Consider the following 17513-nt stretch of genomic DNA (forward strand, 5'->3'; position numbering starts at 1 on the left):
CTTAAGTGAGGAAACACATAAATGAAGACTGGGGGTCATTCCACACAGCCATATAACCCAGATATCTTCTGTCATTCAGAAATGTTGTGTTTGGGTGCGTGTGCGTGTGTCAGGAGTGACTTGAGAAACTGCAAGTTACTTCTGATGTGAGAGAATTGGCTGTCTGCAAGGACGTTGCCCAGGGGATGCCTGGATGTTTTGATATTTTTACCATCCTTGTGGGAGGCTTCTCTCATGTCCCCGCATGGAGCTGATAGAGGGAGTTGACCTACTCTCTCCCCGGATTGAATTCGAACCTGCAACCTTCAGATCAGCCACCCAACCTTCAAGTCACCAGTCCTGCCAGCACAAGAGTTTAACCCACTGCTCTGCCATGTTGTGAAACTATATGATTTGAGGTAAGAAGAAACAATACCATGGTAGGTTCGCTATAATATGCTAGAGCAGCCACCATGAACAAAGTCAACATCCATGCTGTAAAAAAGGGATATAAGGGAAAGAGAATTCCCATAAGAATGTTTCCTTTATTACTTGTAAGCAGGAGAACATTGTCCAAAACCTGGAATATCCATTCTGGACTCTCAGAAAAAAAAGAGGTAGGTTTCAAGATGCTTTGATTGTGTTGTGGAAGGCTTTCATGGCCGAAATCGCTGGGTTGCTGTGAGTTTTCCAAGCTGTATGGCCATGTTCCAGAAGCATTCTCTCCTGACGTTTCATCCACATCTATGGCAGGCATCCTTTGATTGTGTTTTATCATTTACAAAACACAATGCTTGTTGTGTTTTATGATTAAAAAATCCTGATGCACCTTGTTAATATTTAAGGACCTCTTCAGAGAACAATTACAAAGTATAATAAAGCAATCAAAGGCTGATTATTTCAACCTGATGACAGTCTTCTGTTACATCCAATGTTCCGTCCCCCAGGACGATGGTTTGCCTTACCTATTGGTCGTTTGTTTGTTTTCCCTCCTTTACATTTTGTTTGAGCCTCTGGCTGCAAAAGCCTAGGAAAAGTGGCTTGGAATCTGCAAGAGCTGGCTGCAGTTTTCTTTGCAGTGATTGGTCAAAGAGTGCAACATCTTAGGACCGCCCTTTTTACCAGGGTCTAGTCTCCATTTTGGAGCTTCATTCTGGCTATAGTCTTCCAACGTGCTGGAGCTGTGCAAAGCTAACTGGGACAAATCATCCTCAAAACCAGGCCAATCTAAGCCTATCCAAATTAGATAAGTATTGAATTATATTGATCTGGAAAGATAGGGAAGGAAAGAGTTTCTCCTTCTAATATAGGCAGCGTGATTAGGGTATAGTGGTTTTATAATCACTTTTGCCTTCTGGAACCAGGGATAATTCTGTGACTAAAACCTATAGAAATTTGTTTCATTTTCTGCAACTTTAAGATCTGTGCCAGGTTTACAACCTTGTATGAATAAACATTCTTTTTTGAAGTTATCCAGACTCAGTCGTTCAATATCTATAGGACAGCTTATAGGGATTTGCAGTTCGCCCGGATAAAGGACAGCACGTTTCAGTTTTATAGCTTTTTATTGTCCGGCGGACGGCACAGTTTTGAGGTAGATCAGCGGTTTTTCCGCTTGAGCTAGCTTGCACGGCTTATAGTTTTTTATAGTTTAGGAAGTTTAGTATAGGCCGCGGCTTTTCCGCCTGAGCTCAGTCTGCATACCTAAAGACTCTACCAGCGTCTGAGGCAGTGGAGCCCGCTCTCAGACCTGAAGGAGTCAAATAGTGGGGCTCTATTTCCTTGCTATTTGGCTCGCGTGTGCGCACGTGGCCCAGTGGCTTTCTGGGTTTGCACAGGCTGTGCAGTTCCCAGCAACGTCCAGGGCTCCCTCGGCGGTAGACCTCGAGCCGCGGAGCACCAGCGACAGTTCTTTGGCTGGCTCTGAGGCGTGAAGCCCACCAGAACCAGGCTAGAACCTGGACAGGCCTGGCAACGCTACTGCGAGTTCGGCCGGAGCACTCGGCCGGCTTCGACCTGCCTCATCGTCCTGCGGTGGTGACCTGCCTCATGGTCCGGCGGTGGTGACCTGCCTCATCGTCCTGCGGTGGTGACCTGCCTCATCGCCTGGCGGTGGTGACCTGCCTCATCGTCCTGCGGTGGTGACCTGCCTCATCGTCCTGCGGTGGTGACCTGCCTCATCGTCCTACGGTGGTGACCTGCCTCATCGTCCTGCGGTGGTGACCTGCCTCATCGTCCTGCGGTGGTGACCTGCCTCATCGTCCTGCGGTGGTGACCTGCTTCATCGTCCTGCGGTGGTGACCTGCCTCATCGTCCTGCGGTGGTGACCTGCTTCATCGTCCTGCGGTGGTGACCTGCCTCATCGTCCTGCGGTGGTGACCTGCCTCATCGTCCTGCGGTGGTGACCTGCCTCATCGTCCTGCGGTGGTGACCTGCCTCATCGTCCTGCGGTGGTGACCTGCCTCATCGTCCTGCGGTGGTGACCTGCCTCATCGTCCTGCGGTGGTGACCTGCCTCATCGTCCTGCGGTGGTGACCTGCCTCATCGTCCTGCGGTGGTGACCTGCCTCATCGTCCTGCGGTGGTGACCTGCCTCATCGTCCTGCGGTGGTGACCTGCCTCATCGTCCTGCGGTGGTGACCTGCCTCATCGTCCTGCGGTGGTGACCTGCCTCATCGTCCTGCGGTGGTGACCTGCCTCATCGTCCTGCGGTGGTGACCTGCCTCATCGTCCTGCGGTGGTGACCTGCTTCATCGTCCTGCGGTGGTGACCTGCCTCATCGTCCTGCGGTGGTGACCTGCCTCATCGTCCTGCGGTGGTGACCTGCCTCATCGTCCTGCGGTGGTGACCTGCCTCATCGTCCTGCGGTGGTGACCTGCCTCATCGTCCTGCGGTGGTGACCTGCCTCATCGTCCTGCGGTGGTGACCTGCCTCATCGTCCTGCGGTGGTGACCTGCCTCATCGTCCTGCGGTGGTGACCTGCTTCATCGTCCTGCGGTGGTGACCTGTTTCATCGTCCTGCGGTGGTGACCTCCCTTCACAGCGGGGAGGAGGCGTCTCTTCTCTCCTCCTTTCCAAAGCCAGCCTCGGTGCTCCTTCGGCGGCAGGCCTCGAGCCGCAGAGCACGAGGTGCTTGAAAATTTGGCGAAGTCGCCATTTTGGCAGTTTACGTCACTCGGGCAAGGGAGGTATCAAGTGGCAAGTTGCTGTCAGTTGGCATTTTGCAGCTTGCCCACTAAAATCTGGCGCCAAAGGTCACAATCTTTGTAAAGTATAGTTACTTAGTGATATATATTGCTATGGTTAAGTGTTGTGCATTGTATTATATGTTGTATTTGCTTTTGTTGTAAATTTACTTGCTATTAAGAATACATAATGTCTATGCAATTTCAAGACGATACAGATGGTATACCTCCTTCTGAGGCTGAAAGTAGGAATGAAAGGCCCCAAAGGATAAAGCACCCTTCAGCCAAGATGCTAGCCCATCTAATAGATGAAAAGGAGCTCCTCCATGTGAGGTTAGGTTCGGCATGGGAGCGAATTGTAACATTGATGGACAGAATTGAGAGCTTGGGTATTACAAGGGTGCCATCCATATTACAGACAGACCTTGAAGAGACCTTCGGTCTCTGGAGGGGTTTGGTGTCTAAGATAGTCCAGGTCCTCGAGCGCATTAACGCCAAGGATTCAGAGTTAGAAATAGTGAGTGTCTTAGCTGACACTAATGAGAAAGAAAATAAGGTGAGGGCAATTCTAGATGCCTTGGAATTTAGTTCTCCACCTGTTAATCTAAGGTCTGAGCCAAAAGGAAATCAGTCTTCCTTATGCAGCCATGAGACCAATCTTTTAAAATCACCTGCTGTGGCACTTAGTCTTAAGTCCAACCGCTCTAGCCAGGTATCTAAACTAAGGGAGTGTGCATCATCTAAACATAGCCACTCTAGCAAGTCTTCTGCTGCTGGGAGTGCCATCTCTTCCCTAGCTGCCTTGCACATTAAGGAGGCTGCACGTCTGGAGCTAAAGAGCAAGGTAGCGGGGGCGGAGGCTGATGCTAAGGCAGCTGATCTCACCCTTCCCTTTAAAGAAGAAGAGCAACGACTGCAAATAGAACAGGCCCGTAGACAAAGCGAAATGCAAATGGAACAGGCCCGTAGACAAAGCGAAATGCAAATGGAACAGGCCCAAAGACAAAGCGAAATGCAAATGGAACAGGCCCAAAGACAAAGCGAAATGCAAATAGAACAGGCCCGTAGACAAAGCGAAATGCAAATAGAACAGGCTCGTATAGAGATGCTTAGAATAAAGATGGATGCCGCAGCCAAAAGGGTAAGGGCTGAGACTTTGGCCAAGGCCCTAATTGAGCCACTCACAGAAGAAAATGTAAGCCAGTTACCAATACAGGATCCTTCTGCCAAAGTGTTTGCGCACCTTGGCAGCATGAACAGCCAGTTTTCGGATGAGGAACAGGGAGACTTCTCTCCTTACCCAGAGCAGGGCCCCAAAGTCACTTTTGAATTTCCTGCAGAGCAGAGCGTCATAGCGGGGAGCTCACCCTTGCTCGAGCTACCTGTGCCTCCTGCTAAAACCCTAGGTCAGTCAATCAGGGCCTCAAGGCCGAGCGCTAGTTGGCCCCTACAGACAGCTGCACAGGGAACCATCGATTCGTCAGTGGTCGATGTCATCCCTCCAAGAGGCCAAAGGTTGACGCAAGGTACACGGTGGGAGTCCACTCCACAACAGCAAACTCCTCAATTGTTCCCTTCGACGCCAGAGTCCCAGCTTGTCTCCATCATCAGAAGCCCCAGAAGAGATCTTAAGGACAAGGGTGTCGAAAAGTTTTCGGACAAGCCTGAGGAATTTCTTCTCTGGAAGGCCACCTTCCAGAGAGCAATCAGAGACTTAAAGTTATTGCCGGAGGAAGAACTGACTCTTCTGGCTGCATGGTTGGGCCCAGCCTCATCCTCACAAGTTAAGAAGATCTACGCAGCCCACGTAGCCGATCCCGACAAAGCCCTGGAAAAGGCCTGGGCCAGGTTGCAGCAGAGGTATGGGGCCAGCACAGAGATTGAAGCATCTCTTATGGACAAGCTCCAAAGGTTCCCAGCTTTAAAACTCAAAGACTTCAAACTCTTGTGGGACCTCAGCGATCTCCTTGCGGAATTAGAGTCGGCCAAGGAGAATCCAGAACTGCCCGGTTTGAAGTGCCTCGATCAGCACCTGTCCCAGAGGCAGATCTTGACCAAGCTGCCCTTCACTTTGCAAGAACGCTGGGGACAGGAGGTCTTCAACTACAAGGAGGCCCACTCCCAGGCATACCCTCCATTTTCTCATTTGGTCCAGTTCATCACCAGGGCGGCCAGAGAAAGGAATGATCCGCAGACGGGCCTCCCCACCTTATACCAAGGGACCCAGCCAGAGAAGGCACCTAAAGTGGAGAAAAAACCATCCAGAGAGGCCAAAAGACCGGTTAGTGTTAAGGCTGTTGAAACTCAGCACAGGGCCAACGAATCCAAGTCAGAGGTGAAGGAGGTGCTCTGCCCCATTCACCAAAAGCCTCACAGTTTGGCCAACTGCCGGGAATTTGGCAAGAAGCCTTATAAAGAAAGACAACAGATTGTACAGAAGCCGGGCATATGTTTTAGGTGCTGTGGAGCAACTCTTCACTTTGCATCCAACTGCAAAGAGGACGTCAAATGCGCAAGGTGTAACAGCCTTAAGCATTGCACCGCGATGCACAACTCTGACGCTGTCTCCCGCGCCAAAGGGGACACGTCTTCCAAAGAAGGGTCATCTACTGAAGCCACCAACATGCAGGCCGCGTCACGGATGCAGGAGGATGCTCCATCGGTCGCCTGTACTGAACTATGCTCTGACGTGCACCAGTTCAGAGTCTGCCATCCCATCTGCCTAGCAGATGTATACCTTGGCTTAAAAAGAGACTCTATGTGGCCCTAGATTCACAGAGCGATGCCTCCCTAGCTACTCCAGAGTTCTTCCGCATGTTTGACCTTAAAACCAAGATGGTCGATTACACCATGACTACATGTGCAGGAAAAAAGAAGTTGCAGGGTCGCATAGCATCTGGCTTTGTTGTCTCCTCTTGCGACCAGAAGAGACAGTTCAAGTTGCCAGACCTGATTGAGTGTTCCTCCATCCCTCGGAACAAAAAACAAATTGTAACTAGAGAAGTTGTGGAGGCTCATCCACATTTGCGACGGTTAAAGAATGCCATACCAGCCTTTCAGCCAGATGTGGACATTGCCCTTCTGCTTGGTGCGGACTGTCCGAACTTGTTCTACGTGGACGACCAAGTTAAGGGACCTCCAGGGGCGCCCATTGCTCAGCTGCTACCACTAGGCTGGACAGTTACAGGCCCAGTGTGCATAAACAAGATGCACCCACCATCGTCGTTGGACTCCAATCAAGCACAGGTGCTTAAAGGTGGACGTCCTACACTTGTGCGCAGTTGCCTAAGTCACATCTCAGTCTACTGCCAAGCAATAACTCCAGAGTATTCCTCCATCTTCAAAGTCTCTGAGAGAGACGAAGCCACAGCGCTCTCGAAAGATGAGCAAAGGTTTTCGGACATTATGAATGCTCAAGTCTCACGAAGTGCAGAGGTGAAAGCCTGCAAATCAACCACAGAAATCAAGATGGGCCAAAGATCTTGCCTGGAACCACACCGTTTTGAACGTTTTTCGGAGTGGCACAGTCTTCTTAGAGCAGTTGCTAGGCTTATACATCGCTTAGTCTGCAAAGATAGTCAGCCTTTGCAAGTTCAGGACATGCTGAAGGCTAAGGGAGTAATATTCAGGTCAGTTCAGAGACATGAGTTTAGTCTAGAAATAGCCAGGTTAGAACAAGGGCTTGACACCCCCAGTCGGAGTTTCTTGCGTGAGTTAAACCCATTTCTAGGCAAGGAGGGTATTTTGAGAGTTGGAGGAAGGTTAGCCAAAGCTAAACTCAAGGCGTGCATAAAAAACCCCATCATCATACCCCCTAATAGTCACACTGCATTGCTGCTCGTTCGGCATCACCATGAAAGGATCCATCATCAGGGTAGAACTCTGACTGAGGCGACCCTTAGAAATGAAGGCCTGTGGGTGGTAAATGCTAAAAGTTTGGTCAGCAGTGTTATTTTTAAGTGTGTCAAATGTCGGCGACTCAGACGTAACTGTCAAAGTCAGTTAATGGCAGAACTACCTCAGGATAGGACTTTGACAGACCCACCCCTTTCCCATGTGGGAATCGATGTGTTTGGTCCTTGGGAGGTTGTCACTAGGAAAACCAGGGGTGGTGTTGTAAATAACAAAAGATGTGCGGTTTTGTTTACTTGTTTGTCAGTACGAGCTGTCCATATAGAGGTTGCAGAGGGAATGGACACTTCATCATTCATAAACGCATTGAAAAGGTTCATAGCCCTCAGAGGGCCAATTAAGTCAATTTGGTCGGACTGTGGCACCAATTTTGCATGTGCAGACCTTAGCCAACCACTTCTGGAAGAGGTGGAAGGCCGAATACTTAAGCCAGCTTCCAACCAGAAGACTCTGGCAAACCCCAAAGGACAATTTCAAGGCGGGAAACCTTGTGTTGCTAAAGGACAAAGACTTGCCCCGCTATGCCTGGCCTATGGGCATTACACTAAAGACCTTTCCTTGCCCTGACGGTAAGGTTAGAAAAGTTCAAGTAAAGACTCATAGTAAGGACAAAATGTCTGTCCTGGACAGACCAATTAGTGACCTCGTGTTGCTTATTGGAGATGTTTAAAGTTCTAGTGTTTGTATTGTTGTGTATACAAAGGTGTTTGTATGTTTTTGATTGGTAAATTCCCACATCCTGGGAATTTAGCGGGGAGTGTTCCGTCCCCCAGGACGATGGTTTGCCTTACCTATTGGTCGTTTGTTTGTTTTCCCTCCTTTACATTTTGTTTGAGCCTCTGGCTGCAAAAGCCTAGGAAAAGTGGCTTGGAATCTGCAAGAGCTGGCTGCAGTTTTCTTTGCAGTGATTGGTCAAAGAGTGCAACATCTTAGGACCGCCCTTTTTACCAGGGTCTAGTCTCCATTTTGGAGCTTCATTCTGGCTATAGTCTTCCAACGTGCTGGAGCTGTGCAAAGCTAACTGGGACAAATCATCCTCAAAACCAGGCCAATCTAAGCCTATCCAAATTAGATAAGTATTGAATTATATTGATCTGGAATAGGAAATCTAGTTAGAGGAGCAGGGTTATTCTGTCGCTTCTAGAACTAATCTTTGCTGTAAAGATAGGGAAGGAAAGAGTTTCTCCTTCTAATATAGGCAGCGTGATTAGGGTATAGTGGTTTTATAATCACTTTTGCCTTCTGGAACCAGGGATAATTCTGTGACTAAAACCTATAGAAATTTGTTTCATTTTCTGCAACTTTAAGATCTGTGCCAGGTTTACAACCTTGTATGAATAAACATTCTTTTTTGAAGTTATCCAGACTCAGTCGTTCAATATCTATAGGACAGCTTATAGGGATTTGCAGTTCGCCCGGATAAAGGACAGCACGTTTCAGTTTTATAGCTTTTTATTGTCCGGCGGACGGCACATCCAATTATCTTTTTTAGTAATAGCATTATAATGCCTCCGCGTTTACCAGTTTTCCACTAGATAAATGTGTAAATTACAAGCAGACCTTTAGAGAATAGGCAAAATCTTAAAGGAAATATATTAGACCAGGGTTCAAATCCTTGCTGAGCTATGAAACTCGCTGAGTGACTTTCATCCTCCCTTAGACTGGCATGGCTCAGGCACTTGGGATTAGATGGTCTTTTTAAAAATCATATTTTTATTGAAAGTTTTAAACTATATTAAAATTTAACAAATATAGAAAAAGAAAAGAAACAAAGGAGGAAAAAAAGACATTGTGTAACAAAATTTGAAAAATAATTCCGTTTCTTGTTTGAAAGTGTTATTTTCTGTTTTGTATGGTACTTCCTTTGAAAGTAGTTGCTATACTCCAGAAGTTTTTTTGTAGCGGCTGCCACAAACTATGTTGAATTGGTTGAGAGTCTATGAGATGTGCTGCAGGATGTCCTGGTAAGCTTTTTCCATGTTTTTATGACAGAACTAATTAGGAAATGACACATATAACCTGGGAACAAAAAATGTGTTACATAGCGGGGCCAGGCTTAGCACAGCAGGCTACTAAACCGCTGTGCTGCAGAAAAATCCTGTTGCTTGAAAGGTCAGCCCAAGTTGGGGTAAGCACCCGCCGTTAGCTCCAGCTCAACTGGCCACCTATCAGAGCGAAAGCAGAAATACGAGTAAATAAATAGGTACCACTTTTAATGGGGAGGTAATAAAGGCACCCTTGAGAGCATAGATCAGAGAAAAGCTCTACCTTTACCTCTGTTTGTGTTGTCTGTTCTTGTTAATTGTATAATCAGCATTGAATGTTTGCTGTGTGTGTGTTCTGTAAGCTGCTCAGAGTCCGCTTCTGAGAAGGGTAGGGTATAAATACTGTAAATAAATAAATACATTTTTAATCATCAATAAATAGTGTAATTGACAGACAAGGAAAAGGTTGACCATTCCTCCTTTCAATTGTATACAATGTTCAAATTACTTCAAGCTTATAACCAAACAATCCTATAGCTCTCTTCTTTTCAGCCATTTCTTTATTTCCTAACTACCAAAAAGGTTTTTCTTCCTCTTAAGGCTTAGATAGCATGAAAATATCAATCAATCAATCTTATCTTTTTATATTCCTGTTAGACATATAAGTCGTTATGTCATATTACTTCGTAATCAGGCTGGAGAGCAAGCCAACTGCAACCAGCTGCAATGAATCACTCTGACCAGGAGGTCATGAGTTTGAGGCCCGCTCAGAGCCTATGTTTGTCTTGTCTTTGTTCTATGTTAAAAGGCACTGAATGTTTGCCTATATGTGTAATGTGATTCGTCCTGAGTCCCCTTCAGGGGGAGAAGGGCGGAATATAAATGCTGTAAATAAATAAAAAATATTCAGTTTTCTTACCTTCAACATCAACAGCAACTTATTATTGTAGAGGCAAAGTACTAATCTTCTCTAATTAAAACTGTAAATGCTACATAGCATCTAATATTATCTAGCACTAAGTCAATTCTATCTTTAAACTTCTGGCCCAGCTTACCTATCCCAACGTTTCTCCCTCTATGAACCACCTTGGAAATTAAGATCATCTGGGGAGGCCCTGCTCTCGGTCCCACCTCCCTCGCAGGTGCGGTTGATGGGGATGAGCGATAGGGCCTTCTCAGTGGTGGCTCCTCAGTTGTGGAACTTCCTCCCTAGTGACATCAGATTACCCCCCTCCCTCCTGACCTTTAGGAAAAAACTGAAAACATGGATGTGGGACCAAGCTTTTGGATAATTATATATATCAGTGCACTATATGAATGCGGAAATGGCGCAATGATAATTGGAGCAGCCTGTATTATGATACTGGTGTACGTGCTTTAATTGTTTTTAATTGTTGAAATGTTTTTAGCGGCTGTTTTAATGTATATGTTTATTTGCTGGATATGAATTGTATGGAATTGAAGTGGGTCTTTATATAAACCACCCTAAGTCCCCTTCAGGGTGAGAAGGGCCAGGTAATGGATTAGCCTACCCTGTAGGGCTGGTGTGTAGGGGCAGCCATATTTATTTAAGCCTTGATTCCAAAGACAGCTATATTTATATAAGCCTTGATTCCAAAGGCATGGCTAAAGCTGGGGGGGGGGGGGGGGGGGACAATCTGGAAGCCAATTCTGGCAGCCAATCAGAGGCAATCTGATTGGCGAATGTAAATTAAGTGTTTGCCCAATAGCAGAATGTGGGCGGAGCCAAAGTTACAGCTTGGAGCCAAAGGGACAGTTGGAGAGTTGGAGTTTTGGAAGTCAAAGTTCTAGGCTGTGTGGGGTTTTGGAGGTTGGAGAAAGGAGAGTGGACATATTTTGGGAACTGTAATTTGAGTTGAGAGCATAGTTTTGACAATTATCTTGAGACAAAGAGAACTAAGTGGTGATTCCCTAGACAGGGAAAGAGATTTAAGAAAATCTAAAGAGTCCTGTTTGTTGAATTATTTAACATAGTGAAGTTACCTCAGCATTCAAAGTTTTGGAACTGTTCTAACTAAGCCAAGAGCCTGATTGATTGTGAAACGACGAAACGTTTAAGTACCTGACTGTAACCACTACGCATTCCTGTTCAAATTAATAAATATAATATCTTGTTTTCCTCAAAAATACTGTCTCGAGTGTATCTTTCCTCAGTGCCATAAAACACCTAATAAAACTAGAAAAGTACATCTGAGGTACAAGAAAGAACATCTATACCTCTCTCTATATATATAATTACAAATACATAATTTTTGGGTTACCAAAAAGGGTCCTCATTCTATATTGGTGGCAGCGCATATCCGGGGGGAGGCAGTGGGTTCGAATTGCCTTCCCCCCATACAGGAGAAGGGCGACCCACTGTAAAAAGCCTCTTCCTCTCCATCATAGGCGGAGTATAAATATGGTAAATAAATAAGTTATTACTATAGAAATTCTTTTATATATTTTTTGAAATTGATTTATTTTTCAATTTATTGTTTTTCAACTGTATTTATCTGGATTTTGTAATCAATTGTATGCAATTGTTTTGTTATTCCATCCATATATATATATATATACACACACACACACACACACACACACACACATATACATACATACATACACACACACACACACACATGTATTTTAGACTGTTGGCCTTTGGCAAGACCTACAGTTTTTAATTGTTTTACCATAAAGTACCGTATAAATAAATGAAGATGATAATGATGATGATAACATGTTCAAATGTTTTGTATTGTTCGATATGTTTTTAGAATTTGTAAGATATAATTGTTTATATAACTGTTTGAAATAATTTCTTTGCATGTAGAGAAGGATATAAATAATTTGATACATGCATGGATAAATATGTTTTCATATATTTGTGTGAGCTGCGGTAGGACAGCGAGTTAAACTGCTAGTTGCAGGAAATCTGCTGACTGAAGGGTTGGCAGTTCAAAGCTGCAAGTCAGGGGTGAGCTCCTGCTTTTAGCCCTAGCTTCTGCCAACCTAGCAGTTCGAAAGGATGCAATGCAAGTAGATCAATAGGTACTGCCTTGGCGGTGAGACAGAGACCCTTGAAAAATCCTTTTTCTATAAGACATATCAAGAAAATCCAATTTTCATCTGCCTGTCAGCTCATTTTACGCTGACCATAATATAGTCATAATCATATTTGTTTTCAGGTAAAGGTAGGCAGATGCTGTGTACCTTGATCAGATTCATATCAGCAAAACAAACCAATGACATAGGTAGAAAGTAATAAATGTGCAATAAATGACTTACACTATGAACCAAATTGGGACTAATCCGAATGAGGAAAGTACCTAGAATACATTAACCCTGCAGGTGTCTTAATGGGACTACAATAGAAACTATGTCAGAATCATGATTTTTAATCAAGGACATGTCAGCAAGAGGTCCAGAAATTGCTGATCAAGAGCCTAGTCTCCGATCAGGGTATTATCTGATATTGTGTAGTATGTGCCTGTTTAGCACACTTCTGTTTTGAATATTCTGTTATACACTTAACAGCTGCCATGGACCGTAATAAAGTTTATTGTATTGTATTGAAACTATGTAAGAATCACGATTTTTAATTGAGGACATGTTAGCAAGAGATCCAGAAATTGCTGACCAACATAGGGTCATGAGGAATGTTGGAATATGACCTGAACACGCATCCCAGCTGACGAAGGATTTCCGATCAATCATTAAAATGTTTTTCAATGTATTAACAACTTATGTAATGTAAGTAGTATAAATACATGCCTGATCAGACATGAAGGTGTGGGAGTTCATTTGAATCAGCCGCAGAGCTGGAGCTTCCCATCCTATTCAGCCTTATAGTAAAAGGTGATATTGAAAACCTTTCTAGTCTGGTCTTTCTTCCTTTCCAACTGTGTTCGAACGAACTGACAGAGATTGCTTTCAGCCATTCGCTGCAACAGTGGGAAGGTAAAAGGGTGCCCCATGCAGACACGCCAAAAACCATTCAGAGATGTCTATGGTCCATAGGTTCCTCGGCATGGAAAAATGGAACAAGAGCAGCTCCCCATGGCTGGAGTTGAACATTGCCTCCAGACTCTGGAGATGAAAATGAAATGGGAAGGCGTTTACCTGTATCTGTGTATGTCGTTGTGTTCACTGTGTAAAAGGCATTGAATGTTTGCCTTATATGTGTACTATAACCCGCTCTGAGTCCCTCCAGAGAGATAAAGCAGAATATAAATAAAGTGTGTTATTTTATTATGACACAGCAAACAAGATAGACATGCTGGATTTCGTATCACAAAATCACAAGTCAAACATTTCCCAAGTGTCTAGGACTGTGTGATGTATTTTCGGATGATGCATGCAGATCCCAGTAGGGTGGCCTTTTGCAGTTGGCAGATCGTAATATTGTCAATGTCTATTGTTTCCAAATGCTGGCTGAGATCTTTTGGCACGGCACCCAATGTGCCGATCACCACCAGGACCACCTGCACTGGTTTCTGTCAGAGTCTTTGCAGTTCAATCTTTAGGTCCTGATAGCGGCTGAGTTTTTCCTGTTGTTGTTGTTGTTGTTGTTGTTGTTGTTATTATTAGTCTATGCTTCCTTTGTACTTGTGTATTATTTCTAACAGCTACGCAAAAAAGAGTGCTATGACCAAATTATTCCCAGATATCTTCTGAAAGATTGTTTAATGGAAGGTGGTATTTGATTGTTTGTTTTTGTCAAACAGGATAATAAAAGGAACTAGTATCAAAACTTTTCTAGTCAGTCAGTTTGGAAAAGACCTTTTGCCCTAGAGGAACTTTTGTCTACAGAAATTTGCTTATACTGAGAGGTTTTTTGTTTTATGACATTAAAGTTATTGTTAAAAATGTAATGTAGTAGGCTCCTTCTGTAAACTGAAGATTTCTCACCTTGTCAAAATGTTGTTGATTTATATATTGATATCAATATAAATATCAATAGAGATATCTAGCTCTGGCCCACGGTGGCGCAATGGGTTAAACTCTTGTGCTGCTGAACTACTGACCTGAAGATTGACAGTTCGAATCCGTGAGACAGGGTGAGCTCCCATCTGTCAGCCCTAGTTCCTGCCAATTTAGCAGTTTGAAAACATGCAAATGTGAGTAGACTAAATAGGTACCTTTTTGGCAGAAAAAAGCAAAGAGACATTCCAAGCAATCTTGCTGGCCATATGACTAGGAGGTGACAACATAGGCTCCTTGGCTTTAAAATAGAGAAAAGCACCACCCAGAGCTAGAGATGAGCACTGGAAGTGAAAAGAGAAGCCCTGTCTTTGTTTGTGTTTGTGTGTCTCATGTGATTTAAAGGTATTAAATGCTTGCCTATGTATGTAATTACTGTAATCCGCTCTGAGTCCTAAGGGAAGAGGGTGAAATATAAATAAAGTGTATTATTATTATTATTATTATTATTATTATTATTACTATTATTATTATTGTATACAGTGTGATCCCCTGGTGGCGCCCAGGGTTAAACCGCGCTGATCGAAAGGTTGGAAGTTCGAATCTGGAGAGCAGGGTGAGCTCCCACTCTTAGCCCCAGCTTCTGCGGACCTAGCTGTTCAAAAACATGCAAATACGAGTAGATCAATAGGTACTGTTCTGGTGGGAAGGTAACGGCGCTCCATACAGTCATGCCGGCCACGTGACCTAGGAGGTGTCTACGGACAACGCCGGCTCTTCGGCTTAGAAATGGAGATGAGCACCAACCTCCAGAGTCGGACACGACTGGATTTAATGTCAGGGGAAAACCTTTACCTTTATGTATACAGAGATCTGAGCACTATGAGATATGGATGTATATTGCAATCCAGACTAAAATAATATCACGCTGTTTCTGTTGAGCAGAAATATGGTGGCATATTAGATAACTATAGCATAGGGTTCTAAATCAGTTGCCAACCATTTGTTTTTAAAGGGTTCAAGAGTTATTCTCAGCAAAAGAAAATATGGTGCAGTATATTCAAATTTGGTTCTATTTTGCATTACTTTTATTAGTGGCACTTTATAATTGTATAACATTTTCACTATTTCCTTATTGGTTTCATTGCCTAATTGTACAGTACTGCCATTTGCTTCTAACAGGCATTTTGTCAAAAATCTGAAGTAAGTTAAAAAAAAATTATCAACTCCCAGGAGGAAAAGCAACAAACACCACTGCAAGCCAGTGGATTGACAACAGCAGGATTCATTTTGTTATATAAGCAATAGTAGATTGCATTTTTTTCATGTCACCTATTATTTTGAGGTTAATTGACTCAACCAAGGGCTTGTAATTATATCAGATGCAAATTACACTGAGATGAGATGATTATCCATTTCCCACCCAAAGATACTAAGCAGTTGTTCATCCATTATCTCCAACATTTTCAAGTTGCATCACTGTAAAACAGTCCACTTAATTGAAAGGTCTTTAGAAGACCTGTCAACATCCTGAAAACTGCGGGTCAGCTATTAAATATCATCTATCTATCTTAAATGATTAGCTCTCCAGATCAGGAACAAAGCTACTCATCAATATTTCAAAACTCTGGTAACTGTACACGAAACTTTAAGGCACATGGACAGTTTGACGACATCAGATAATAAAAATGGACCAATTTACCTGCGTATTTAGTTTGTCTTGTAGTAAACAGAGAAAGAAATGCTATAGAAAAATTATAGTTACACTTAAAACCTTAAAACATAAATAAATTACATTTATATTGAAAGAGATGGAGTTGTGGCTGAAAAATATTATTACTATTAATATTTGTAAGATAGCTCTCAGTCCCCTTTAGGGTGAGAAGGACAGGGTACAAGAGGGGTAAATAAATGTTATCCATATACTGTATATCATGTATATATAGTACTATATATATATATATATATATATATATATATATATATATATATATTGTAATTAGCGCCCACCCAACATTTAAGAATTTTTGTGAAACGACATTAACTAATTAGTTAATTAGATTGGGATGCATTATATAAAAATGGATTGGTTATATAGAATTATATAAATTTGATGTAATACAAAAAGGGAGAAAACATGATAATGATAAAATGATATAAATTCTAAATACGGTGGCACAGCGGGTTAAATCACTGGGTTGCTGAACTCGCTGATCAAAAGGTCAGCAGTTCGAATCCGGGGAGTGGGGTGAGCCCCCCACTGTTAGTCCCAGCTTTTGCCAACCTGGCAGTTCGAAAACATGCAAAATGTGAGTAGATCAATAGGTACCGCTCCAGTGGAAAGGTAACGGTGCTCCATGTAGTCATGCCAGCCACATGACCTAGGAGCCGTCTATGGACAATGCCGGCTCTTCAGCTTAGAAAGGGAGATGAGCACCAACCTCCAGAGTCGGACACGACTAGACTTAATATCAGGGGGAAAACTTTATTAACCTACTAATAATTTAAATGAAAATTGTAGAATTTTCTCCATAGATAATAATAATAATTTAAGAAAAGAATTAAGTGAAACAACCTGCTATGAAAGATCATGATCAATTTCAAATGAAGAAGAACTGGAAAAGAAGATATGAAGATCATGAGGAAATGTGAGAAGATAACAAGAAGATACAAACAATGGGCTTAAAATTAAAATTGTTAGAATCTTCAATATTTTATGAAATGTATGTTAAAGAAATAGATGGGAAGACTTAGTTGTAATAATGATAATTTTATAAAAGAACTCCCCATATCCCAGTAACTATCACCCTCTTTGTTTCCTCCTTGCAGCATATTAGATATTTGTAAAGATGCAACTAACCAATAACAAATTTATTATCACTGATATTTTGCTTTTTCCTTCTCTTTTTCCTTCTCATTCACCCCCCACTTTCCTAGTAAATATTTAATAAAATATTATTTAGAAAAAAAGAAATGCATTCATTGTTTTTATGTGCCTTCAAATAATTTACATCTCATAACAACTCTATAATGGAGTTTTCTTGGCAAGATTTATTCAAAGGCTAAAAAAATGTGACTTGTCTAAGATCAACAAGTGGGTTTGCATGACTGATCGAGGATTCAAACCCATTTCCCACCGCATTTTTTAATAGTTCCAATCCATTGTGCTAATAAATAGTTTTTTTATCGTGTCAGAAGCGACTTGAGAACATACTGCAAGTCTCTTCTGGTTTGAGAGAATTGACCATCTACAGAGACATTACCCAGGGGAGGCCCGGATGTTTACCATCCTGCTGGGAGGCTTCTCTCATGTCCCCACATGGAGCTGGAGCTGACAGAGGGAGCTCACCTGCTCTCTCCCCAGGTTGGATTCGAACTGGCAACCTTCAGGTCAGCAATCCAGCCGGCACAAGGGTTTAATGCATTTTGTCAACGTGGCTCCCTGCTAATAAATAGTGACAGAGCCCATCCCATGATGCAGGAGGACTTCCTGTCTATGCCTGTCACAATTGGTCAGTTAAACGCCA

Source organism: Anolis carolinensis, chromosome 5 (genome assembly GCF_035594765.1).
Source record: "Anolis carolinensis isolate JA03-04 chromosome 5, rAnoCar3.1.pri, whole genome shotgun sequence".
NCBI lineage: Eukaryota > Metazoa > Chordata > Lepidosauria > Squamata > Dactyloidae > Anolis > Anolis carolinensis.